The sequence below is a fragment of the Oncorhynchus masou genome, chromosome 17 (assembly GCF_036934945.1).
Source record: "Oncorhynchus masou masou isolate Uvic2021 chromosome 17, UVic_Omas_1.1, whole genome shotgun sequence".
Lineage (NCBI taxonomy): Eukaryota > Metazoa > Chordata > Actinopteri > Salmoniformes > Salmonidae > Oncorhynchus > Oncorhynchus masou.
Genome location: NC_088228.1, coordinates 1,960,585 through 1,987,287, shown reverse-complemented (window position 1 = coordinate 1,987,287; position 26,703 = coordinate 1,960,585). Strand labels below are relative to the sequence as shown.

Genomic DNA, 26,703 nt, shown 5'->3' with positions numbered 1-26,703 from the left:
TAGTTTAGGGGAAAATAGGATTTTGAATTGGAATCAATTGTTTTCCTGACAAGACACCAGAATGTCCCGACAAGACACCAGAATGTCCTGACAAGGTAAGAAAACCAAAACCTTTTAGAAAAGTCAGGACTTTTTTTTTACTTTACTTTAGGGATTGCAGGTAATTTGTCCTGACAAGGTAAGAAAACCAAAACCTTTTAGAAAAGTCAGGACTTTTTTTTTACTTTACTTTAGGGATTGCAGGTAATTTCAAATACAGGTTACATGGAGAAAATTGGAACACTCTGAAATTAAAATGGATGGCCGTCCATTCAGTAAAATATATTTCACCTAAACCCTCCCTGAACACTTGAAAACAAGTGACCCTCCCCTATACCCAAAACCATTTACCCTCACTTCTTGGACAGACCAGAGCCTTAGATACAGTGGGGCAAAAAAAGTATTTAGTCAGCCACCAATTGTGCAAGTTCTCCCACTTAAAAAGATGAGAGAGGCCTGTAATTTTCACCATAGGTACACTTCAACTATGACAGACAAAATGAGAAAAAAAATCCAGAAAATCACATTGAAGGATTTTTAATGAATTTATTTGCAAATTATGGAGGAAAATAAGTATGCCTACTAGATCGAAGCGTTCATTCTATCGATTTACAACATTATTCTGGTGAACAATGATTTGATTGGTTGATTTAGTCTTCAACGGCAACATGTGATGACAGACGAGAAGCTACATGGATCTAATTATAGACAAGTTGACGAACAAAATTCAAAGCAGAAACACATCGAAATCAGGCTAAAACAATACTGTGCCCCTTGTCAAAAACATCCACAGTCCCTGACTGTAGCCTACTGTACATTTTCTATGTTAGGGGTTAGGGGTTAGGGGTTAGGGTGCGGCCTCACATTTTCACTTTATCACATCTCGTCTGGCGGTTGCTGACCCGTGCCCCACTAGTGGTTGGTAAGCCTTATGGCCATCCAGTACGCTCAAACTAGTTGTGGGTAGTAGCCTACGGACCAGCCAGCTGTATTTGGTCCTTCCAGTTGTCCATGACGGCCTAGAGGAGGACGGTCGATCCTCAGTGAAGGACCATGTGCAGTCAGTATTCTACAGTTGTCCATGACGGCCTAGAGGAGGACGGTCGATCCTCAGTGAAGGACCATGTGCAGTCATTATTCTACAGTTGTCCATGACGGATAGCTAGAGGAGGACGGTCGATCCTCAGTGAAGGACCATGTGCAGTCATTATTCTACAGTTGTCCATGACGGCCTAGAGGAGGACGGTCGATCCTCAGTGAAGGACCATGTGCAGTCAGTATTCTACTGTATGGACCATTCAGTTGTGGTCAGAAGACTTTGGACCGTCTCATGTGGTCTTGTCCATCACCATCTTCCAGCTCAGTCCTCAGTCCCATTTGAGTTACAGCTTTTCCACAGATGCCCAGCATTCACTGTCACCATCCAACTTTCATGTATGCTGACTGAGACCGTCTCCCCCTGCGTGCGGTTACCGGGGGCCAGCGGTTACCGGGGGCCAGTGGATACCGGGGGCCAGCGGTTACCGGGGGCCAGCGGTGGGGGCTCCCAGTCAGGCTGGTAGAAGTGGATGTTGAAGGTCCGAGCCCAGCTGGCGAAGACCCTCTTCTCCGTGATAAAGCGGTGATGGCTGCCCCTGCGGCCTCGCTCATGGCTGATGTACATGGCACACTCCTCTGGACCGAGGGGCTCGTAGTAGTGGTAGGGGACAGATGGGGGCTGGGGCTCTCTGAGAGTGGGACAGGATAACAGAAGAGATTATTTGACAAAGATATCAGAGAGACGGAGACTGGGAGACGGAGAAAGGGAGAGATTGAGAGAGACAGAGAGAGAATGAGTTAGATCAGGATAGAGATCTCACCTGCAGTGGTCTGGAGCCACCATGCCATAGACATTGATCCGGTCACACAGCTCCAGAGCTATGGTCATAGTGAACCAACCAGTACTCAACCACGAGTTGGAGATACGCCTGCGAGGGGAGGGGAGGGAGAGAGGAGGGAGGGGGAGGGGAGGGAGAGAGATAGGGAGGGAGGGGGGGGGAGGGAGAGAGATAGGGAGGGAGGGGGAGGGGGGGAGAGAGATAGGGAGGGAGGGGGAGGGGGAGAGAGAGGGGGGGAGAGAGAGGGAGGAGGGAGGGGGGAGGGGGAGGGAGAGAGATAGGGAGGGAGGGGGAGAGAGAGAGGGGGAGAGAGAGAGGAGGGAGGGGGAGGGGAGGGAGAGAGATAGGGAGGGAGGGGGGGAGGGAGAGGAGGGAGGGAGGGGGGAGAGAGGGTAGGGGGAGAGAGGGGGGAACAAAGAGAGGGAGGGGAGAGGTGGAAATAGGTGAGATAAGATATCTGATCAACTGTTTTAAAAGTGATCAGTAACTACCATGCCATGGGTAAAATAAAGATGTATTAAAATGGGCAGATAAATAATAATGATTTCGCAGCTTCATGTCAATAGGAATCCATTCCACATGTCAATAGGAATCCATTCCACATGTAAATAGGAATCCATTCCACATGTCAATAGGAATCTATTCCACATGTCAATAGGAATCCATTCCACATGTCAATAGGAATCTATTCCACATGTCAATAGGAATCTATTCCACATGTAAATAGGAATCTATTCCACATGTCAATAGGAATCCATTCCACATGTCAATAGGAATCTATTCCACATGTCAATAGGAATCCATTCCACATGTCAATAGGAATCCATTCCACATGTCAATAGGAATCTAATCCACATGTCAATAGGAATCTATTCCACATGTCAATAGGAATCCATTCCACATGTCAATAGGAATCTATTCCACATGTCAATAGGAATCCATTCCACATGTCAATAGGAATCTATTCCACATGTCAATAGGAATCCATTCCACATGTCAATAGGAATCTATTCCACATGTCAATAGGAATCTATTCCACATGTCAATAGGAATCTATTCCACATGTCAATAGGAATCTAATCCAGTTGCTGAACAGAAGGTACCAGGGTTACACAGGGTTGCTTTCCCTTAATTGGATTATATTGAAACACCTTATAGCACATACCAACACCAATCCAATGCGTTTACATTGGTGGGACGTAACGAAGCACCCCAGGCTTGAAGTACTACCTTTCAAACAACTCCACCCTAGGCTGAAGAATTATCTATCAGTTTCTGTCTTGCAACCTAATGACCATGAGCTTTATGACAGTCTAGTTTAACGTGTGGTGGGGTATTGGGGTATTTCAGAAATATTTATGCACCATGGCGATGTTTTACAATTTCCACGCCGGGAGAGTTCAACCAATGAAGTCACTGGTTGATTGAACCTGCTGTCCAATCAAAATATTTGTGGGGTCATGTTTTGAATCAATTATTAAGGTCTCCATCATTCTTAAATGAAAGAAGTTTGGAACCACCAAGACTCTTCCCAGAGCTGGCCGCCTGGTCAAACTGAGCAATCGAGGGAGAAGGGCCGTGGTCAGGGAGGTGACCAAGAACCCTACGATCCCTCTGACAGAGCTCCAGAGTTCCTCTGTGGAGATGGGAGAAACTTCCAGAGGGACAATCATCTCTGCAGCACTCCACCAATCAGGCCTTTATGATAAGAGTGGCCAGATGGAAGCCACTACTCAATAAAAATGCACATGACATCCTCTTGGATTTTGCCAAAATGCACCTAAAGACTCTCAAGATTCTCTGGTCTGATGAAACAAAGATTGAACTCTTTGGCCAGAATGCCAAGCGTCACGTCTGGAGGAAATCTTGCACTATCCCTACGGTGAAGCTTGGTGGTGGCAGCATCATGCTATGGGGATGTTTTTCAGCTGCAGGGACTGGGAGACTAGTCAGGATCAAGGGAAAGATGACCAGAGCAAAGTACAAATAGATCCTTGATGAAAACCTGCTCCAGAGCGCTCAGGGCCTGAGACTGGGGTGAAGGTTCAACTTCCAACAGGACAACGACCCTAAGCACACAGCCAAGACAACGCAGGAGTGGCTTCAGGACAAGTCTCTGAATGTCATTGAGTGGCCCAGCCAGAGCCCGGACATGAACCCAATCGAACATCTCTGGAGAGACCTGAAAATAACTGTGCTGCAACACTCTTTAATCCAACCTGACAGAGCTTGAGAGGATCTGCAGAGAAGAATGGGAGAAACTTCCCAAATACAGGAGTGCCAAGCTTGTAGCGTCATACCCAAGAAGACTGGAGACTATAATCACTGCCAAAGGTGCTTCAACAAAGTACTGAGTAAAGGGTCTGAATACTTTCCAGGTGAATCCAGGTGAAAGCCCTTATTGATTCAATCCCTTATTGATGTCACTTGTTAAATCCACTTCAATCAGTGTAGATGAAGGTGAGGAGACCAGTTAAAGAAGGATTTTTAAGCATTGAGACAATTGCGACATGGATTGTGTATGTGTGCCATCCAGAGTGTGAATGGGCAAGACTAAAGGTTTAACTGCCTTTGAACGGAGTATGGTAGTAGGTGACAGGCACACTGGTTTGAGTGTGTCAAGAACTGCAACGCTGCTGGGTTTTTCACGCTCAACAGTTTGCCTTGTGTATCAAGGATGGTCCACCACCTTTTTTTTTTTTTTTTACCTTTATTTTACCAGGCAAGTCAGTTAAGAACAAATTCTTATTTTCAGTGACGGCCTGGGAACAATGGGTTAACTGCCTGTTCAGGGACAGAACAACAGATTTTGTACCTTGTCAGCTCGGGGATTTGAACTTTCAACCTTTCGGTTACTAGTCCAATGCTCTAACCACTAGGCTACACTACCACCTAAAAGACATCCAACCAACTTGATACAACTTCAGGAAGCATTGGAGTCAACATGGGCCAGCATCCCTGTGGAACGCATTCGACACCTTGTAGAGTCAACATGGGCCAGCATCCCTGTGGAACGCATTCGACACCTTGTAGAGTCAACATGGGCCAGCATCCCTGTGGAACCCATTCGACACCTTGTAGAGTCAACATGGGCCAGCATCCCTGTGGAACCCATTCGACACCTTGTAGAGTCTGTGCCCTGACGAATTGAGGCTGTTCTCAGGGTGAACAGGGGGTGCAACTCATTATTAGAAATATATTTATTTCCCTCGTAAAATATAATATTTGAAACGTTGTCATTCCCTTGAAGCTTTTTGCTTTTATTGTCAGATTTTTTCACTTGTTTTGGCACTTGTAAACACATTTCCCATGTCAATAAAATCCCTTTGAATATATTTGAATTGAGAGAGTCAGAGAGAGGCACAGAGAGATGAGAAAGAGACAGAGAGAGAGAGGCACAGAGAGAGGAGAAAGAGACAGAGAGTGAGACAGCCTGGTGTGTCTGGTTTCATTTTGTATCAATGGGAAAGGGATTCAAGCAGTAAGTGGTAGATTGAGACTAAGAGCAATAATTGTAGACATACTGTCTGATGCAGAGGAAGTGCTCTACTAAATCCGTCAACAAGGCCATTGAATTGGCCTGTGAAACAAAAATATGCCAACATATTGCAGACATCGATCACTATATTTGATGGTATTTAACTTCTGTAAAGATCGAAATAGAGCTGGGCGAAAGGTGTGAACTTGCTGTGGACCACTAGGACTGGCCCGTCCCTATATATATACATATACCTACTCACGTCTTTCTATATGTTTAACTAGGCTAAGTTAAGAACCAATCCATATCTACAATGACGGCGCACTGGGGAACAGTGGGTTAACTGCCTTGTTCAGGGCAAGAATGACATATTTTTACCTTGTCAGCTCAAGGATTCGATCATAGCAACCTTTCGGTTACTGGACCAATGACCACTAGGCTACCTGCCGCTCCGTCTTTGATCAATAATATAGTAGTCTAGTTTGTGTCATGTCTGTCCTGTGAGGATCAGATCAGACTGGTGGGGTGGTGACAGTAACCAGGCCTCTCTCTCCCACAGAGGGGGAGCTGCTGGATGGTCGACTGTTCGTAAATTACAAGAGAGGGAGATTTTTTCTCTTCACCCTCTAGTATTGGCTAAAAATAATGTCCCTTTGTCTCCAGAGAGTTTTGCCCGCCCAAAAAGTTGATAATTGAACAATAATTCTAACATATAGAATGGGGAGAATGGTCAGTGGGAAACAAATGTCATATTGTTTTTCATTCTGTGATGTCATTATTAAAAGCTGTATGGATGAAATATTGCAACTTGGAAAGGATACCCCCCTTTTATCTATCAAGTTTCCATCCAATACGTTGTGCATACAATATGAGAAATGATTACATTATTTTTGTTAAGATGGGACTATGATTTTAGGAGTCGTAAGATATAACTTCTAATCGTGTCCTTTGCACATTAAGTAGCCACGCCCCGAGTGAGGTCAGAGAGCATGTCGGTCTGATGGAACCGTCCTTTTCGACCAGAATGCTTAACAAAGGACTGGCTAAGAATGAACATACTAGACCAGAACATTGCCAATTTGCTGCAGTGCGTGTAAAGTGGTCTGAATCCTGAACAATCAACACGAGGTGTAGAAGCTCACTTCTCAGACAATCACTGGTACAGCTGATTAGCTGCCCTAAGTCAGATATTGAGAAAAGCACGATCGAAGTGGGACCATCATACTACACTGCAAACCATCCCATCCTACTATGAGTCTCAAATCACAGTAGGCTTCTAATCTCATCAGGGGAACCGTCGACACGGCTGGCTAACTATCACCCTAGGAGCATCGCCCAGAGTGTAAAGACGGAAAAGTGGGACCCCCCTTTTGGACACCAGAGCCGTACAAGCGTGCCGCTGAAAGGCCAAACCAACATTCTTCCAAAGGAGGGCTAGTTTCGATAGACAAACGGCGAACGGCATTCAGGCGTAAATACATTCATGATTTCTTATTCCAAATGGGCAGCGGTTCGTGTGCAAAGTATATGATTACTGTGAGGACAGTCCTAGAATGTATCCACGATAAGTATCCTTTCTTATCTCTCCTCCCCAACCCTCTTCATTTGTTGTGTTTAAGCCGCCATATTTTGTCAGTCCACTAGGGACATTTCTTCTCATGTATTAAGTGTGTATGTTATCCTGTTTTCTCATTTTAGTTAGCTAGTGAATAAATAATTAAACCAATCGGTGCAGTAATCATGAGTAAGGCTGGGGTTTTTGCAGATGCATGAGGTTACGACTGTTCGGAAGGATGATGTGATAAGAGGCAATGATTAATAAGATTGTTTATCAATGTAATAGATACTTTATAGAGTAATTCAGGAGATGTAATAGATACCTTATAGAGTGTATTTCAGGAGATGTAATAGATACCTTATAGTGTAATTCAGGAGATGTAATAGATACCTTATAGAGTGTAATTCAGGAGATGTAATAGATACCTTATAGTGTAATTCAGGAGATGTAATAGATACCTTATAGACTGTAATTCAGTAGATGTAATAGATACCTTATAGTGTAATTCAGGAGATGTAATAGATACCTTATAGAGTGTATTTCAGGAGATGTAATAGATACCTAATAGATACTTTATAGAGTAATTCAGTAGATGTAATAGATACCTTATAGAGTGTAATTCAGGAGATGTAATAGATACCTTATAGTGTAATTCAGGAGATGTAATAGATACCTTATAGAGCAATTCAGTAGATGTAATAGATACCTAATATATACCTTATAGAGTAATTCAGGAGATGTAATAGATACCTTATAGAGTTTAATTCAGGAGATGTAATAGATACCTTATAGAGTAATTCAGTAGATGTAATAGATACCTTATAGAGTGTAATTCAGGAGATGTAATAGATACCTTATAGTGTAATTCAGGAGATGTAATAGATACCTTATAGAGCAATTCAGTAGATGTAATAGATACCTAATAGATACCTTATAGAGTAATTCAGGAGATGTAATAGATACCTTATAGAGAGTAATTCAGGAGATGTAATAGATACCTTATAGAGTTTAAAACTTCTTTGGGATAGGTGGCAGTATTTGGATGACTGACGTGCCCAAAGTAAACTGCCTGTTACTCAGGCCCAGAAGCTAGGATATGCATATAATTGGTAGATTTAGATAATTTTAGAAACTTTAGAGTGTTTTCTATGTCTGTGAGTATAACAGAACTGATATGTCAGGCGAAACCCTGAGGACAAACTATCCCAAAAATGTTTGTTTTCAACTTACCGCTATTTTCAATGTGTTGCACCTGCCAGGTTGAAATATGTTTGTCATGCATTTGTATATGTGGGGCGCTGTCCTCAGATAATCGCATGGTTTGCTTTCACCGTAAAGCCTTTTTGAAATCTGACACGGCAGCTGGATTAACAAGAAGTTAAGTTTTTTTTTATGTGTAACACTTGTATGTTTTATGAATTCTTATTTATTTTTATATTATTTAGTATTTCTGTTTTTGGATTTGGCGCACTACAATTTCACTGTATGTTGTCAAATAAATCCCATAAACGAGATTGGAGCAGGAAGGGGTCTCTAGGAAGTGAATTTGGGAGATGGTAACTCTTTAATCAAACTCTTCTGTGGTGCCCCAAATTCCTAATGAGTTAATTGTTACATCATAGTTAATGGATTAAATAAATAATAGTCACCAGTTCAATGAAAGTAAAGTCACAACACCAGTCTGCTCATGTCTTTGATCTACAATAAAGTAGTCTAGCTAGCCTGCTCACATGTCTTTGATCTACAATAAAGTAGTCTAGCTAGCCTGCTCACGTCTTTGATCTACAATAAAGTAGTCTAGCTAGCCTGCTCGCATGTCTTTGATCTACAATAAAGTAGTCTAGCTAGCCTGCTCACGTCTTTGATCTACAATAAAGTAGTCTAGCTAGCCTGCTCGCATGTCTTTGATCTACAATAAAGTAGTCTAGCAAGCCTGCTCACGTCTTTGAGCTACAAATATATTAGTCTTGAATTGGTAGGATCAGGAGTGTTAGTGCCCGTCTACAGTAAAGTAGTGTAGATTAATTTAGCTCAACTTCACTTTTCTAACTACAGTACTCTAGCATGTAGGTTTAACTGACCTGTCCTTGCCCGTCTCCCTCTTGAAGAGTTCGTCAAACTGCAGCATCTTCTGCCAGGAGATGATGTAGACCTTTAGTTTGGGCAGCACCTGGTTCATCAACCTCAGGTTGTTGTAGACCAGACCCTTCCCATCCCGCCGCATGTAATTACTGGGCCCCCAGAAGATAAACACTGTGTCCTGGAGGGAGGAGAATGTAATGTTACTACTGATAAACACTGTGTCCTGGAGGGAGGAGAATGTAATGTAATGTTACTACTGATAAACACTGTGTCCTGGAGGGAGGAGAATGTAATGTTACATCTGATAAACACTGTGTCCTGTATTGGGTTAAACCTTGATACATTGATAAGATTGAAACACTTCAAAAGCACAGAAGGGATAACACATGAAAACACATAATATTATATATATTATAGCAACTACTAACTATGTAGCCCTGTGTGGATCAGTTGCATGGCACTTGCAATGGATTGTGGGTTCGATTCCCTCTGGGGGATGTCACCTTATACATAAAATGTATGCACTCAACCTGGGATTACTGTAAACCTGGGTTGTTTTAACCTGGGAAAACATATCTAACCTGGGATGTATTTATCTCTTATAGTATCTAACCTTTATATCTTATAGCATGTAGCATCTAACCTGGGATGTATTTATCTCTTAACATGTAGCATCTAACCTGGGATGTATTTATCTCTTATAGCATGTAGCATCTAACCTGCATGGATCTAACCTGGGATGTATTTATCTCTTATAGCATGTAGCATCTAACCTGGGATGTATTTATCTCTTATAGCATGTAGCATCTAACCTGGGATGTATTTATCTCTTATAGCATGTAGCATCTAACCTGGGATGTATTTATCTCTAATAACATGTAGCATCTAACCTGGGATGTATTTATCTCTTATAGCATATGTACCTGGGGATGTATTTATCTCTTATAGCATGTAGCATCTAACCTGGGATGTATTTATCTCTTATAGCATGTAGCATCTAACCTGGGATCTAACCTGGGATGTATTTATCTCTTATAGCATGTAGCATCTAACCTGGGATGTATTTATCTCTTATAGCATGTAGCATCTAACCTGGGATGTATTTATCTCTTAGCATGTAGCATCTAACCTGGGATGTATTTATCTCTTATAGCATGTAGCATCTAACCTGGGATGTATTTATCTCTTATAGCATGTAGCATCTAACCTGGGATGTATTTATCTCTTATAGCATGTAGCATCTAACCTGGGATGTATTTATCTCTTATAGCATGTAGCATCTAACCTGGGATGTATTTATCTCTTATAGCATGTAGCATCTAACCTGGGATGTATTTATCTCTTATAGCATGTAGCATCTAACCTGGGATGTATTTATCTCTTATAGCATGTAGCATCTAACCTGGGATGTATTTATCCATCTAACCTGGGATGTATTTATCTCTTATAGCATGTAGCATCTAACCTGTGTAGCATGTAGCATCTAACCTGGTATTTATCTCTTATAGCATGTAGCATCTAACCTGGGATGTATTTATCTCTTATAGCATGTAGCATCTAACCTGGGATGTATTTATCTCTTATAGCATGTAGCATCTAACCTGGGATGTATTTATCTCTTATAGCATGTAGCATCTAACCTGGGATGTATTTATCTCTTATAGCATGTAGCATCTAACCTGGGATGTATTTATCTCTTATAGCATGTAGCATCTAACCTGGGATGTATTTATCTCTTATAGCATGTAGCATCTAACCTGGGATGTATTTATCTCTTATAGCATGTAGCATCTAACCTGGGATGTATTTATCTCTTATAGGGATGTGTATTTATCTCTTATAGCATGTAGCATCTAACCTGGGATGCAGCATGTGACGTTGAGCAGTTCGTAGGACCCTCTGCATGCTGGAGTGAGCATGACACGTAGCGAGGTGCGGCGCCCAACGTCTCCACAGTAGCCCCGCGCCGTGGCATTCATACGGATCACACACTCCGCCCGGTCGATGTCCTTCTATCAGGTGACCGGAGCTGGTCACCAACGCACAGCTATGGCAGTGCATTTTCAGAGGCTAGAGGAGGAGAGAGGAGGAGCATTTTCAGAGGCAGGAGAAGGAGATTGTGGTATTTCAGTAGACAGGGGTAGGAAGGGGGAGAGGAGGAGTGAGGCTATGGCAGTGCATCTTAATATAATAATGATAATATGAATAATGATAATAATTATAATGATAATAATACATGATAATATGAATAATAATACATGATAATAATAATATGTATAACGATAATTATAATAATAATACATGATAATAATAATATGAATAATGATAATAATAATAATAATAATATGAATAATGATAATAATAATAATAATAAATGATAATACTAAATTAAAAGAGATAATATGAATAATGATAATATGAATAATGATAATAATAATATGAATAATGAATTATGATAATAATAATAATACGAATAATGATAATAATAATAATAACAATAATAATACATGATAATAATAATATGAATAATGATAATAATAATAATAATAATAATATGAATAATGATAATAATAATAATAATATGAATAATAATAAATGATAATACTAAATTAAAAGAGATAATATGAATAATGATAATACGAATAATGATAATAATAATAATAACAATAATAATACATGATAATAATAATATGACTAACGATAATGATAATGATAATGATAGTAATAAATTATAATATTAATATGAATAACGAATAATGATAATAATAATAATAATATGAATAATAATACATGATAATAATAATATGAATAACGAATAATGATAATAATAATAATATGAATAATGATAATAATAATATGAATTATAATACATGATAATGATAATATGAATAACAATAATGATAATAATAATGATAATAATAAATTATAATATGAATATGAATAATGATAATAATAATATGAATAATGATAATGATAGTATGAATAGTGATACTGATAATATGAATAATGATACTAATAAATGATAATAATATGAATCATGATAATGATAGTATGAATAATGATAATGATCATATGAATAATGATATTAATAAATTATAATAATAATGATAAGAATATGAATACTGATGATAATAATTATAATGATAATAATTATAATGATAATAATAAATGATAATAATAATATGAATAATAATAATAATATGAATAATGATAATAATAATGATAATAATATGAATACTGATGATAATAATTATAATGATAATAATAATGATGATAATAATAATGATAATAATGATGATAATATTAATAATAATTATAATGATAATAATGATAATAATAATAATGATGATGATGTATGTATTACAATTATACACTTCAACAGTGTTTACCAATCCTGCTCCTGGGACATCAATGATTACACATTGTAACTATGCAATAAACTAGAAACATGATTTAAGTAAGGACTGATTTGTAATTGATACTTACAGAAAAAAAACTATGCATATCGAACTCCCTTCATCAGCATTAATCTGAGGACACAGGTGTCACGCCCTGACCTTAGAGAGCCTTTTTATGTCTCTATTTGGTTTGGTCAGGGTGGCATTCTATGATTTGTTATCTATGATTTTGTATTTCTATGTTTTTGCCGGGTATGGTTCTCAATCAGGGACAGCTGTCTATCGTTGTCTCTGATTGAGAACCATACTTAGGTAGCCCTTTTCCCACCTGTCTTTGTGGGAGGTTGACTTCTGTTTATGGCACATAGCCTTTAGCTTCATGGTTTGTTTTTGTAGTGTTTATTGTTTTGTTCGGCGTCACTTTTCTTAATAAAAGAGAAAATGTACGCTCACCACGCTGCACCTTGGTCCTCTCCTTTCAACATCCGTGATGACAGGTAGTATTTTCAATGAGATACTTAATTTCAACCAGTGGAGAATGTGAAACGCTTTATTGAAAGAAGTTCATTATCCAGGTGTTATAAATACATAATAAATGCATTATAATTATGATAATTGTAATATTATATTATAAATGCAAGTTTAATCTCTACTTCAATGCACATATGGTGTGCATTATAAAACGAGGAAGAACGATGAGGTGGGGAGAGAGGTGTAGAAGACAGAAAGGCAAAGAGGAACAGCGGCAGACAGTATTTGATTACCGGTACTTGCGTAATTAATTTGCTTACACAGTAGACTATTCAACCTTTACTGAAGAATAGTCTAATAGCCGAGTGTGGAAAAAAACCCTCCGATCACAGACCAGCTTTGCTTTAAAGACCAAGGGGGAGTTAGAGCCCTGATTATGCTTTTGGGTCCAAATGCACTACTGTGTCTCTTAACTGACAATGGGAAATATACACCAAATAATAAACTGATAATTGTGCACGACTTCAAATGAAACAAGCAGGGAGCAGGTTTCAAACCCTCAATCTTCTTGCCCGAAGTCCAGCGCGCTATCGACTGTGCACCAAAAGCAGTCGATAGAGCGTGTCCTCACGGTAGTTTGCTACTCAATGTAATAAAGACTTTTCAAATAAGTTACGTTACAATTTGTGAGCTACGCTTTCCTTACGAACCACATATCATATCATTACAGCAATATGTACCGGTATGTTAGCTATCTACCTAACGTTAGTAGTTTTACATCAAACTTGCCAGTATTTTAACTATATCTAACTACCCAACGCTTATTGACTTGATTATTCCAGTCATTCCAAGTGGTATTGTCGTTGTGCGTTCTCAATGGATATTTGGGTGCTTTCGTAAATTCGCTATCTAAAACGATTTTAGAGCACTTACATCTGAGAACCAGAGTGCAGAATAATGAATTTACGCTCAACACCCGCTGAATATTGCCGGTGTCAGTAAACGTTGGCGAACCAGTCTGAATTTACAAACTGACAATGATCTGAATTTATGAGCGTCACGTTGTACAGCGCCATATTTTCCCATCCATCCTAATGGAAACCCATTAGGGTTTTTAGTTTTTCATTGAATAGAAACACAATATTAAACAAATTAATTATGCAGTACCAGTAAAAAAATTGGACACACCTACTCATTCCAGGATTTTTCTATATTTTTACTATTTTCTACATTGTAGAATAATAGTGAGGACATCACAACTATGAAATAACACATATGGAATCATGTAGTAACAAATTGCTATTTACAAGGACATCCTACTCATTCCTCCCCGTCGGGGAATTGAACCCTCGTCTCCCGCATGCCCTCCCCGTCTCTGGTAATGGCAATATGGAAGACTATCAAATGCTTCTCAAAGATGCCCTCTGGTGGTCAAACTAGCAATAACTTGCGGTAACAGAAGAAATGGCTGAGAATTAAATGACAGAATGCTGCATCGCAACTTTTAAAAAAGGAATCACTGTATATGTGCTTTCAGCTCGTCCCAATTATTTTCCAGCGATTGAACATTAGTTAGCAGGGCGGAAGGCAATGGCAGATTAGCTACTCGTTGACCTCCAACCCTGATCTTTTTCCACAAAATCTCAGTATCCTTCTCCAGCGAAAGACGGGGATCTGGGCCTGGTCGGGTGTCTGTCGTAGTGTATCCCTCCCGTCCGACACATTGAAGAAAAACTCTTCGTCCAATTTGAGGTGAGCAACTTGTCTTTACAATCATAAGAGACGGTAGCAGCAACACTATGTACAAAATAAGTTAAGAACAACGTGAAAAAATTAACAAAATAGCACGGGTGGTTAAGAGTCAATAAGACAGCAGTCATCCCCTCCATTCCCGACGCTGGGTGCCAAAGATACATTGTTGCTGTCATGATGAAGTGTGAAGGTCTACAATAGCGATCATATTTCTCTCCCTCTCTCTGCCTCTCTCTCTCTCAACCTCTCTCTGCCTCTCTCTCTCTCAACCCCTCTCTGCCTCTCTCTCTCTCAACCTCTCTCTGCCTCTCTCTCTCCTATCTCTGCCTCTCTCTTCCTCTCTCTAACTCTCTCCCTCTCTAACTCTCTCCCTCTGCCTCTCGCTCTCTCTCTCTTCCTCTGCCTCTCTGTCCCTCTCTCTCTCTACCTCTGCCTCTCCCTCTCTAACTCTCTCCCTCTCAAACTCTCTCCCTCTCTCTCTCTCTGCCTCTCCTCTCTCTAACTCTCTCCCTCTCTAACTCTCTCACTCTCTAACTCTCTCTCTCTTCCTCTACCTCTCTCTCCCTCTGCTTCTCCCTCAGCCTCGCTCTCTCCCTCTCTCTCTCTCTCTCCCCGCTCTCTTCATCCTCTGCCTCTCTCTCTCCCTCCCTCTTCATCCTCTGCCTCCCTCTCTCCCTCTCTCTGCCTCTCTCTCCCTCTGCCTCTCCTCTCTCTAACTCTCTCCCTCTTCTAACTCTCTCTCTCTTCCTCTGCCTCTCTCTCCCTCTCTCTCTTTCATCCTCTGCCTCCCTCTCTCTCCCTCTGCCTCTCTCTCTCTGCCTCTCTCTCTCTCTTCCTCTGCCTCGCTCTCCCTCTATCCCTCTCTCTCTCTTCCTCTGCCTCCCTCTCTCTCTCTGTCTCTCTCTCCCTCTGCCTCTCTCTGCCTCTCTCTCGCCCTCTCTCTCTCCCTCTGCCTCGTTCTCTCCCTCTCTCTCTCTCCCTCTGCCTCATTCTCTCCCTCTCTCTCTCTCCCTCTGGCTCTTCTCTCCTCTCTCTCCCCTCTCCCTCTCCTCTGCCTCTCTCTCTCCCGCTGCCTCTCCCTCCCTCTGCCTCTCTCTCCCTCTCCTCTCTCTCTCCCTCTGCCTCTCTCTCCCTCTGCCTCTCTCTCCCTCTGCCTCTCTCCCTCTGCCTCTCTCTCTCCCTCTGCCTCTCTCTCTGCCTCTCTCTCCCTCTGCCTCTCTCTCCTCTGCCTCTCCCTCTGCCTCTCTCTCCCTCTGCTTCTCTCTCCCTCTGCCTCTCTCTCCCTCTGCCTCTCTCTCTGCCTCTCCCTCTCTGCCTCTCTCTCTCCCTCTGCCTCTTTCTCCCCTGTCCCCCTCTTCTCTGCTGCTCTTTCTCCCTCTCCGCCCTCTCTGCTCTCTCCTCTGCCTCTCTCTCCCTCTGCCTCTCTTTCTCTCCCTCTCTTTTTCTTCCTCTCTCTCTGCCTCTCTCTCTCCCTCTCTCTCTTCTCTCTCTCTGCCTCCCTGTCTCCCTCTGCCTCTCTCTCTCCCTCTGCCTCTCTCTCTCTCCCTCTGCCGCTGTCTCTCTCCCTCTGCCGCTCTCTTTCTGCCTCTCTCTCTCCCTCTCTCTCTCTCTGCCTCACTCTCTCCCTCTGCGTCTCTCTTCTGCCGCTCTCGCTCTGCCTCTCACTCTCGCACCCTGTCAGAGAAAGAGATTGTTTATTTCACTTTTATTTATTATCTACTTCACTTGCTTTGGCAATGTGTTTCCCATGCCAATAAAACCCCTTAAATTGAATTGGACAGAGAGCTGTATGACCACAGATCACACAGACCCACAGAGTAGAGAGTAGAGAGAGAGAGAGATCACACAGACCCACAAAGAATTTGATAAACTGATATCTGTTAGGTGAAATACAGCAGCAAGACATTTGTCCCGTTTCCATGAAAACAGGGCAACACGTGTAGCACAAACAGCTTCTCCATCCTGGAGGGGTGCACTGTGCAGTCACAGCAGCAAGACGTTTGCCCCGTTGCCATGAAAACAGGGCAACACGTGTAGCACAAACAGCTTCTCCATCCTGGAGGGGTGCACTGTGCAGTCACAGCAGCAAGACGTTTGCCATCAGAAAAGGGCAGCCAGTGGAACACAAACCACATTGTAAATACAACCTATATTTAACCTGTTTATTTTCCTTTTCATACTTTCACTTGTGTTTATTATCTATTTCACTTGCTTTGGCAATGTAAACATATGTTTCCCATGCCAATAAAGCCCCTTGAATTGAGAGAGAGAGAGGGAGAGAGAGAGAGGGAGAGAGAGAGAGAGGGAGAGAGGGAGAGAGAGAGAGGGAGAGAGGGAGAGAGGGAGAGAAATAATCTCCTGATTAGAGAGAGGGAAAAGACGGACCAGGGCAGGTCAAGAATCTTATTTTAGAGAGAAACACAGAGGGGAAAACTGTCCAAGAACCCTATTTCAGTGTTTCAAAGTAGCTCTCTGTCTCCATCTGTAGGCTTCATAAGTGGGTCCATGGAGTATCCTCTCAGCTGGTAAGAGAGGGAGCCCTGGCTATTCACAGAGGAACAGAATGGATGGAACAAAACAAGACCCTGTGGACACATTGTTCTTCTGCCATTTGGGACGAAATCCAGGAGAACGATGTCCACAGGGCATTCTGAGGTAAATGGTAGGTATTTGTACATTTAAAAACGGATTAATGTTTTTCTCTCTACCAGTTCTGAGGAGTTATCCCTGAAACAATAGATAAATCATCTGTAGAATGAGTTTGTCTTAAAGGTGAGGTCAACCGAAAATGAGAGAGAGAGAGAGAGAGAGAGAGAGAGAGAGAGAGAGAGAGAGAGAGAGAGAGAGAGAGAGAGAGAGAGAGAGAGAGAGAGACCGAGAGATTAATATGGCAGTGAATGCACTCAAAGACAAAGCCCGCAGAGCAATGTATGCAATAAAAATGAAATTATTCAAAATCAACATCCCAATTAGAATTTGGACTAAAATATTTGACAGTGTAATCCTACCAATAGCTCTTTATGGAAGTGAGGTTTGGGGGCCACTCAATAAACTGGACTTTAAAATGTGGGACAAACATCCAATTGAAGCCCTACATGCAGAATTCTGTCGGAAAATCCTACAAGTCCAGAGAAATACACCAACTAATGCATGTAGGGCAGAATTGGGCCGTTTTCCAGTAATAATGAAAATACAGAAAAGATCATTAAAATTTTGGCTACATCTGAATTCAAGTCCAAATTCAAGTCTGCAATTTAAATCACTTCAAACCCAAGAGCTGAGCCCAGAAACGAGCCCTCTCAGTCAGCTGGTGTTGGACCTCACCAACCAAGCTGACACCAGCACTGCTTCAAAAGAAAGAATTCCAATAAGCAAAATCATGAACCAATCAAAGGAATCATATTTACAACATTGGAAAAATGAAACAAAATCCCAAAGCCGACTAAATTGCTATCTGACCCTAAACAGAGAATATGAATTGGCTGATTATGTCACGAACCGGCTCAAAGCCCGTACCAAAGGGAGACAACGTGGAGATAAGGAGTAACAAAATATATTTATTAACCAAAGCAACTAAGGAAAATATACAATGGTGTGTGTAATCAGTAATCAGTAGTGTAAGTGAGTGTTTTGCAGGCATGAATGTGATAATGCAGGGTGTTGAAAGGTGCCAATGCAAACAAACAAAAGGCCACCAAGAACCACAACACAATCTACAAAGGTGTCTGCATGGAGAGAGTCTCCTCCATGAATGTAGAGGAGGTCTATTTATCCTGGGACACACCTGGCCCAGGTGTTTCCCATGTAGCTGACGACCCTCCCCAACTCCGCCCACCGGCATCCTAATAAGGAAACAAGAACAAAGACAGAATACGGCAGACAGAGTGGGAGGGTCGTCACATTATCTCTACTCTGTCAGAGATACGAAGCAGAGACAGATCCTTACAGGCTGAGTGACCACCGATTGGCAATACAAACCGGCAGACATAAAAAGACATGGCTACCCAAAGGGGAGCGTGTATGTGGTCACTGCATAACAGGGGAGGTAGAGACAGAGATGCACTTTCTCCTTTACTGTGATAAATATTCCTCACAAAGAGATTCATTATTCACAGAAATTACTACACATATTCCACATTTTTACAAATGGCTCCTCTTGCAGCCAAATATGTATTTTCCTGCCATAGCCTGAGGGACACTGAATAATAACATCTGCATAGTAAGCAGTAACTTACTTATTATTGCTATTATTGTTATTACTGTAATTATTAATGATTATCATTCCAAATGTGGGTGGTAATGGTAGTGATAACAGTTTAGTGATGGTAGTAGTAGTCGTAGTAATGATGATTTTAGTTGTAGTACTGATATAAAGGAGAAGATGAAGGTTATTTAGTTATAAGCTAGTTAGAGTTTCATTTTCCATAATTTGATTTTATACTTATTACATAAATATACTATTCTACTATTGACTGTTACCATTTTATTGTTATTATATTTGTATTATTATTTACTACACTTTTATATTTGCTATCATGTATAATTTTGTTACAATGTATACTGTATACATTGTTGCTTTGGCAATATTTTTTTTCATGCCAATAAAGCAGCCTGAATTTGAATGGAGAGAGAGAGGAGAGAGAGAGAGAGAGAGAGAGAGAGAGAGAGAGAGAGAGAGAGAGAGAGAGAGAGAGAGAGAGAGAGAGAGAGAGAGAGAGACCTCCCTCCCTATATTGTGAACTATACGGCTCTGGTCAAAAGAAGTGCACTATATAGAGAAGAGGGTGACATTTCAAACAACCTCTTCCTCCCCATAGTCCAACAATAGAACACTCAGCCTCTCTGTCTCTCCTCTAACGCCTCTCAATTAAATTAGTTTATATGTAACAATGCAGATATTGCCAAAGTTTACTTTGGAGATTTACAATATTAACATTTTTAAAATAATAATAATAATCAATATTGTCAAAGGGACAACAGTAATAACAACAGTGATAACATTTCTCTACTCTCCCCCTCGTCTTTTGTTTCTAAACTCCAATCATCACAGCTTTGAGTGATGCCCTCACAGTAAACAGGACATTACTCGATATGATGAGAAAAAGAGAAAGAGGCGGAGAAAGGAAGAGTAGGTGCTAGAGAAAGGGGACGGGTGAATACGAGAAACAGAAAGGTCAATAGTATGGTGCTAGAGAACACAGGGGACGGGATGAATACGAGGAAAAAGAGAAGGGGCGAAGAGAGAGGACCAGAGAATTAGAGAGGGGAGGGATGAAGAGAGGACCAGAGAATTAGAGAGGGATGAGGAGGACCAAATGAAGAGAGGACCAGAGAATTAGAGAGGGGAGGGATGAAGAGAGGACCAGAGAATTAGAGAGGGGAGGGATGAAGAGAGGACCAGAGAATTAGAGAGAGAGAGGGGAGGGAATTAGAAGAGAGGAGAACCAGAGAATTAGAGAGGGAGGGATGAAGAGAGGACCAAAGAATTAGAAGATGAAGGAGGGATGAAGAGAGAACCAGAAAGGGAGGATGAAGAAAAGGAGAGATACCAATTAGAGTCAACAGCAACAGCTGGAGGCACTTGATGCTTGTGAAGAATCAGATATTGCTTTAAAAGCACTATTAAGTCTAAAAGCAAATTGGGTTTCTATTGTGTAGGTGAGTGTAGATAGCTCAGGGGTTATAGTCGATTTAGCCCCGGTGTGTGTGTGTGTGTGTGTGTGTGTGTGTGTGTGTGTGTGTGTGTGTGTGTGTGTGTGTGTGTGTGTGTGTGTGTGTGTGTGTGTGTGTTCGTGCGTGCGTAAAAAAAATAGAAATAGAGAGGATAAGTCTCAAGGTTGGGAGCAAATGAAAGAGGGGGAGAACTATAGAGAGGAGGGGCAGGGGGAGGAGGGAGGAAACAAATAGAGAGAGGATGAGGGATGGAACAAGGGAAGGTAGGAGAGGAGGAGGAGGAGGGAAGGAACGAGGGAAGGTAAGAGAGGAGGAGGAGGGATGGAACGAGGGAAGGTAAGAGGAGCAGGAGGAGGAGGAGGGGATGGGGAAACAAGGGAAGGTAAGAAGAGGAGGAGGAGGAGGGAAGGTAGGAGAGGAGGAGGAGGGATGGAACAAGGCACAGTAAGAGAGGAGGAGGAGGGATGGAACAAGGGAAGGTAAGAGGAGGAGGAGGAACAAGGGAGGGAAGAAACAAGGGAAGGTAAGAGGAGGAGGAGGAGGAGGGAAGAAACAAGGTAGGGGAAGGGATGGAACAAGGGAAAGAGGAGGAGGAGGAGGAGGGAGGGATGGAACAAGGGGGGAAGGTAAGAGGAGGGAGGAGGAGGAGGGATGGAACAAGGGAAGGTAAGAGGAGGAGGAGGATGGAACAAGGGAAGGTAAGAGGAGGAGGAGGAGGGATGGAACAAGGGAAGGTAAGAGGAGGAGGAGGAGGAACAAGGGATGGAACAAGGGAAGGTAAGAGGAGGAGGAGGAGGCAAGATGGAGGGAAGGTAAGAGGAGGAGGAGGAGGAGGGATGGAACAAGGGAAGGTAAGAGGAGGAGGAGGAGGGAAGGTAGGAGGGATGGAACAAGGGAAGGTAAGAGGAGGGAAGGTAAGAGGAGGAGGAGGATGGGAAGGTAAGGTAAGGAGGAGGGAAGGAAGAGGAGGAGGAGGGATGGAGGGAAGGTAAGAGGAGGAGGAGGATGGAACAAGGGAAGGTAAGGGAGGAGGAGGAGGAGGATGAGGGAAGGAAGAGGAGGAGGGGAAGGTAAGAGAGGAGGATGAGGAAACAAGGGAAGGTAAGAGGAGGAGGAGGAGGAGGGGAGGGAAGGAGGAGGGAAGGTAAGAGGAGGAGGAGGAGGAGGGAGGAACAAGGGAAGGAACAAGGGAAGGTAAGAGGAGGAGGGGATGGAGGGAGGAGGAGGTAAGTAAGGTAAGAGGAGGAGGAGGATGAGGAGGAGAGTAATTGACGGTGGCATTGCTACCGAAACGGAGGCAATTAAAGATGATTCCGGTGGCCAGTGATCATTCTGAGGATGACAGCTCTGATACACTGTCACAGCTCCCGGTATTGCCGTTCGTTCTTAATTAGGACACCAACCTCCTGAAATACCCCACTTTGATGGAAGCCAATTATCTAGTCTGAAAAACCAATGGAGCTGACTGCACTCCACCTGAAAGTGTCTGATTTAAAACTCACCTGCAGAGAGATGGAGTGTGCCACAAATGCCCCCCTATTCCCTATATAGGCCTATGGTTCCGGTCGAACGTAGTGCACTATGGAAGGATCAAGGTGCTACTTGGAACACGGCCTGAGAGACATGGATTCTAGTTTTTAAGGGGTGGATGTTGAGGGGGGAAGGTGACATGTCTTGATGTCTTGTCATAGGATCTTGGTGTTAAAACAAGAGCAGATCTGATTCTGAAGGAGATTAAAATGAAGCTCTGCTCTTCAGGGCGACTGGCAACGAAGGAACAAACTTCCCTTTTATCTGAGAACAAAGAGGTGTGTGTGTGTGTGTGTGTGTGTCGTACGTCGAGTGCCTTCAGAAAGTATTCAGACTTTTCCCACATTTTGTTACGTTACAGCCTTATTCTATAATTCTATGAACCCGATCGAACATCTCTGGAGAGACCTGAAAATAGCTGTGCAGTGACGCTCCCCATCCACCCTGACAGAGCTTGAGAGAATCTGCAGAGAAGAATGGGAGAAACTCCCCAATACAGGTGTGTCAAGCTTGTAGCGTGACACCCAAGAAGACTCAAGTCTGTAATTGCTGCCAAAGGTGCTTCAACAAAGTACTGAGTAAAGGGTCTGAATTGTGATGTCATGGGGTATTGTGATGTCATTATGGGGTATTGTGATATCATCATGGGGTATTGTGATGTCATGGGGTATTGTGATGTCATTATGGGGTATTGTGATGTCATTATGGGGTATTGTGATGTCATTATGGGGTATTGTGATATCATTATGGGGTATTGTGATATCATTATGGGGTATTGTGATATCATTATGGGGTATTGTGATGTCATGGGGTATTGTGATATCATTATGGGGTATTGTGATATCATTATGGGGTATTGTGATGTCATGGGGTATTGTGATATCATTATGGGGTATTGTGATATCATTATGGGGTATTGTGTGTCGATTGATGAGTAATTAAAATAAAAACCATTTTGGAATAAGGCTGTAACGTAACAAAGTGTGGAGAAGTAAAGGAGTCTGAATACTTCCTGAAGGCGCTGTAGTAACCTGGGGTATTGTATGTGTATCAAACATGACATGCAATTGACTGATCTAGTAGAAGAGACTAGTTAACGGCAGTCATCTCTAGTGACTGATACGTCTGTAGAAGAGACTAGTTGTCATCTCTAGTGACTGATACGTCTGTAGAAGAGACTAGTTGTCATCCCTAGTGACTGATACGTCTGTAGAAGAGACTAGTTGTCATCTCTAGTGACTGATACGTCTGTAGAAGAGACTAGTTGTCATCTCTAGTGACTGATACGTCTGTAGAAGAGACTAGTTGTCATCTCTAGTGACTGATACTTCTGTATCTCTAGAAGAGACTAGTTAAAGGAAAGAGACTAGTTGTCATCTCTCGTGACTGATACGTCTGTAGAAGAGACATTAAAGGAAGTCTACCTCTTAAAGGAATACCTGTCAGAATCTATTAGAAGCATCCAATTTGGAGAAATAGTTTGCGGCAGCCATTTCACATACTATCTCCTCTCTCCTCCCTCTTCGGGAATCAAAAATAACAAAAAAAGCTCCCTTTTTTGATACATTTATTATTAAGGTCCTCGGGGTTCAGACTCTCAGAGCGACATACCCATTTCCTGAACACACACCATGGAATTAACCCGGTCTGTTGGCTCCTCTGTTTGTACATCGAGTTTCCCCCTTCTCCACAACTATTTCGTTAGATCCTGATCCGTACTGGGAAACAGGAACTCTGTGCGGTGAATGAATGACTGGCTTGGCTTGTCTCTGATGAGTAATAGAGTGAAAGAGAGACGCAACGCGTTAACATCCAGTGAACACATCCTAATATCTTTGAGAAATCTCCTCGCCATGTGTGCCATCCAGGTGTGGATAACTCTTTAGGAGACTTACCCAGAAAGACTCACAGCTGTAGTCGCTAACAAAGGTCATTCTAACAGGTGTTCACTCAGGAGTGTGAATTTAAATGAGATATTTCGATATATAATTTGCAAACCATTTGGTAAAATTGTCATTATGGGGTATTGTGTATACATCGATGGGAAACAATCTCAATGGCAGCCATTTAAAATTCAGGCTTTAACACAACAAACGTGGACTAAATCAAAGGAGTGTGGATAATGCTGTAGAGCTCTGTATATTATGATTACTCTGGGTGTATATTATGATTACTCTGGATAATGCTGTAGAGCTCTGTATATTATGATTACTCTGGGTGTGGATAATGCTGTGTGGATAATGAGCTCTGTATATTATGATTACTCTGGGTGTGGATAATGCTGTAGAGCTCTGTATATTATGATTACTCTGGGTGTGGATAATGCTGTAGAGCTCTGTATGTTATCATTAATCTGGGTGTGGATAATGCTGTAGAGCTCTGTATATTATGATTACTCTGGGTGGATAATGCTGTAGAGCTCTGTATGTTATCATTAATCTGGGTGTGGATAATGCTGTATAGCTCTGTATATTATGATTACTCTGGGTGTGGATAATGCTGTAGAGCTCTGTATGTTATCATTAATCTGGGTGTGGATAATGTCTGTATATTATGATTACTCTGGATAATGCTGTAGAGCTCTGTATGTTATCATTAATCTGGGTGTGGATAATGCTGTAGAGCTCTGTATATTATGATTACTCTGGGTATGGATAATGCTGTAGAGCTCTGTATGTTATCATTAATCTGGGTGTGGATAATGCTGTAGAGCTCTGTATATTATGATTACTCTGGGTGTGGATAATGCTGTAGAGCTCTGTATGTTATCATTAATCTGGGTGTGGATAATGCTGTAGAGCTCTGTATATTATGATTACTCTGGGTGTGGACAATGCTTTTAGAGCAGATTTATGCAGCATTAGGGTTAAAGACTCCAGCCACCCCAGTCATTGACTGTTCTCTATGCTACCGCACGGCAATCTATCCGGAGCACCAAGTCTAGGACCAAGAGGCTCCTTAACAGCTTCTACCCCCCAGCCATAAAACTGCTGAACAATTCATCAAATGGCCACCGGACTATTTACATTGACCCTCCCTCCTCCCTTTTGTTTTTTCACTGCTGCTTCTTGCTGTTAATTATTTATGCCTTACCCCTACCTATATGTACAAATGACCTCGACTAACCTGTACCCCCGCACATTGACTCTGTACCGGTACCCCCTGTATATAGCCTCCACATTGACTCTGTACCGGTACCCCCTGTATATAGCCTCCACATTGACTCTGTACTGGTACCCCCTGTATATAGCCTCCACATTGACTCTGTACCGGTACCCCCTGTATATAGCCTCCACATTGACTCTGTACCGGTACCCCCTGTATATAGCCTCCACACTGACTCTGTACTGGTACCCCCTGTATATAGCCTACACACTGACTCTGTACCGGTACCCCCTGTATATAGCCTCCACATTGACTCTGTACCGTAACACCCTGTATATAGTCTCCACATTGACTCTGTACCGTAATACCCTGTATATAGTCTCCAGGAGAGATATATATATATATGAGGGATTCTTTTGTAGTTCTATTCACAAGTGTTAGTTACCACAGCCACAAAGTCACAACTTCCAGACTTGTCTCAATGCTGTTTGTTGCTACTTGGCTACCTGCCAACTTTTCAGTTTTTATTTTTAGTAACCATTTAATCAAAAGTCTGTATTTAACACATTTACCAACCTCTTTTTCGGATTTTTTAGTAACTCGCTCAACTTTTTTCATTCAACTTTTTCACCCTGGATGTGGTTCGTCAGGACCTCCAACAGCCGGCTTCTGGAGGGAAATGCTAAGTAGTAACATTAACATGATGCCTTCTAATTGCAGTCGCTGTACTCATAATATACAGGAGAACGATCACTTACTCCTCCCGGGAGTCGAGGATAGCTGTGCTCACGAGCCCAGCTTCAGACGCAATCATTAGGCAAGGGTAATTCCAGTGTAGGAAAGGATGAAACAGTGTCTGTGCCACCAGTAAGTACAGATAGTAAGAGGCAGCCTTCTCCTGTCTCTACTCCTCCCGTATAAATCCCTGTCTAGCTAGGTCCCCGCAGCCGGACAACTTTCTCACGGCTTCTGGAGGGAAATGCTGTGTGGAGTCAGAGACCGAAAGAAACGCTCAACCGGTCAGTCGCTCTCCTGTCTCTATTCAGCAGAGACCGAGCCTTCTCAGGTCTCTCCTCCGCCCGTTACGGGGTCAGAGGCCGAGCCTTCTCCTGTCTCTACTCCTCCCGTTATGGGGTCAGAAGGCCGACTCTCCCCTCTATTAAGTCAGAGACAATCTCTCCTCCACCCGTTATGGAGTCAGAGACCGAGCCTTCTCAGGGCCGAGCCTCTCTCCTCCCTCCCGCCCGAGCCTTACCCGGGAGTCAGAGGCCGAGCCTTCTCAGGTCTCTCCTCCACCCGTTACGGGGTCAGAGACCGAGGGTCCGAGGAGTCCTTCTCTGGTCTCTCCTCCACCCGTCAGAGACCGAGCCTTCTCAGGTCTCTCTCCACCACGGGAGTCAGAGACCGAGCCTTCTCTGGTCTCTCCTCCACCCGTTATGGAGTCAGAGGCCGAGCCTTCTCAGCCTTCTCCTCAGGTCTCTCCTCCACCCGTTACGGGGTCAGAGGCCGAGCCTCCCGTCTCTATGGAGTCAGAGACCGAGCCTTCTCCTCTCTCCTCCACCCGTTATGGAGTCAGAGGCCGAGCCTTCTCAGGTCTCTCCTCCACCCGTTATGGAGTCAGAGACCGAGTCTCTCCTCCGCCCGTTACGGGGTCAGAGGCCGAGCCTTCTCAGGTCTCTCCTCCACCCGTTATGGAGTCAGAGGCCGAGCCTCTCCTCCTCCCGTTATGGAGTCAGAGAC

The 26,703-nt window shown here is 42.6% G+C and overlaps 1 pseudogene; it reads right to left on the bottom strand.

The window, feature by feature from the left end:
• Positions 1–565: 565 nt before the first annotated feature.
• LOC135558116 (alpha-N-acetylgalactosaminide alpha-2,6-sialyltransferase 5-like) overlaps positions 566–26,703 on the bottom strand; it is a 95,387-nt pseudogene continuing 69,249 nt past the window's right edge.